The following is a 2,274-nucleotide window of genomic DNA, read 5'->3' as shown; positions in this document are numbered from 1 at the left end:
ATCCTCCTTGACGTGGTGCACGATGCGCCAGAACCGGCACCTGCAGTCCAGGTACTGGTTCCCAGGTTGGATCGTCCACATCAAAGGCATGGTGCTCGAGGACAGCGGGCTGGTGGTGAGAGGGATATACCCACTGGGGATGTCTTCCTGGCGCAAGCGTACTTTCAGTACACCTCCTGTCTCCATGACGAGATGCAGCCACGTGCGCTGCTTCTCATCCTCATACACCGAGGGACCACGGATCCTCAGACAGATAGGGTGCGGGTGATGTGCACCATCAATGGGAGCTCTGCCATGACGCCTCCGTGGTCCAAGGAGCAACAGCCACAGCTTCTCAGAGCCTCTCGCTACTTTGGTCCTGGTAAAGAAAGACAGGGAATTGGGTCTCCAAATGTATTTTACCTCGGCTTTTATTTTTATGGTTTTTATGGTTGCGATTGTGGTTGCCTCAGTTTATTGTGCAAATTTATAAATCCCAACTTGTCTTTCTTTTCAGTTTCAGATCTCTCTTCTCAAACAAACTGTACAAAAAGTACATAAGGTAAAATATGACTCTATGAAGGTAACATGGTCCTATGGAATTTTAAAAACATTTTTAAGTGACAGTTCACATAGAACCTTAGGTTCATTTCAGGGGTACACCCCAATGATTAGACATTATATAATGGACTATGAAATCATGGAATTAATCCCATACCCATCTGACATCATACACAGTTATTATAATAATACTAGAGTCTCAGTGCACAAAATTTATGCACTCAGGGGAGTCTCTCAGCCAACCCTTCAGGCTTTCCCAGTCCAAGACCACTTGAGGAATGTCCAACTGACAGTTTAGGCCCGCTTTAGTGCTGCAGTGGAGGCTCCCACCAGCCCCTCTGTGCTCGGCACCTGTGAGCCTGGCTTTTGGATGAACGGCGCTCCCCCTGTGAGAGTGCACTGACCACCGTTTGGAAAGCTCTTCTCATGAGTATCTGCCCCCAGTGGTCAGTGTGTGTCATAGCAACCAGTCATTCTGCTATTTGGTCTATTTGCATATTATCCTTTTATTATACACAATTGCATTGACTCAATGCTCTACTGTGGCATGACTATTCTTTCGTGTTTTACATATAGATTTACTGATTTCAGAGAGAAAGGGAGAGGGAGAGAAAGAAAGATCAATGATGACAGAAAATCACGGATTGGTTGCCTCCTGCGTCCCCCCTACTGAGGATCAAGACTGTAACCCAGGCATATGCCATGACTGGGAATCGAATCCACATCTCCAGGTCCTTGGTTTAAGCTAAAAAATTGATCCATGCCAACCGGGCTCTTTTATTTCCTTTCCTTTTTCCTTTCTTTCCTTTCCTTTTCTTTTTTCCTTAATTAAAACTTTGTAGTTGGTTCAACTCTTCTTTTTGTCCTGACACCACCACCTTCTTTCTGATCATCTAAGAGGGAACTCAAAATCATAGAACAACCCACCCCATGCGAATAATATGGAAATAATATGCTTTACCATTAACAGCTGGCAGAGGAACGAAGCTAACGTCTGTGTCCAGGTGGGCTTCTTAACAGCGGTCTTGCTTCTCAAGTGCTAGTGAGAGAGGCCAGACCATAATATTCAGTTACAGACAGATACCTGGGATAGCTGATCAGGAAATCAGGAAGCTAAGTGACAGGTGAAAGAGCAGGTAGCATTCCTGAGGTCTCATGACATCACTTATAGAATGATCTCTCCCTTCCCCAAACCTCAGACATGCTCTTGGCAAGAGCTGTATGGTTTAGCTGCTAAACTCACTTCAGTCCACAAAGTCCAATTTCCTCCCTCAGATCAAACTCCATGTCCAATCCTTCCTTCTCCTCCTCCCTTCCATCTTTTTCTTGCCTGTTCTTATTGCTCTGAAGGCAAAGCACCATTGTACCTCCTTTCCTCTGTGACCGGTCTCTGCTTCCCCCTGTCACCTGCAGAAGAAAGAACATTACCATGATACACATATTCCCAGAGGTCCATGTACCAGGAATGTGTCCAGAAAAACAAGGTACCACTCACTCACACCCCTGAAACCAATCCCATGCGACAGGTGGTCGTCAGGAAGGAAAGTGGTTTATTCAGGTGCTGGCAACCTTAGAAGATGGGGAAAGCTCGTCCCAAAACCCATCTGCACATCTCAGTACAGGCAGAGGCTTTCATAAGGAGGAAGAGGCCAAACAGATCAAAGAGGTCAGCGGGCGGTGCTTGAGAAGTTCTCTACATTACCCCAGGCACAATCCAATCTGATAAGGATCTTG

The sequence above is a fragment of the Myotis davidii genome, unplaced genomic scaffold (assembly GCF_000327345.1).
Source record: "Myotis davidii unplaced genomic scaffold, ASM32734v1 scaffold340, whole genome shotgun sequence".
Taxonomy (NCBI): Eukaryota; Metazoa; Chordata; class Mammalia; order Chiroptera; family Vespertilionidae; genus Myotis; species Myotis davidii.
Note: the sequence above shows the minus strand (reverse complement) of the source record.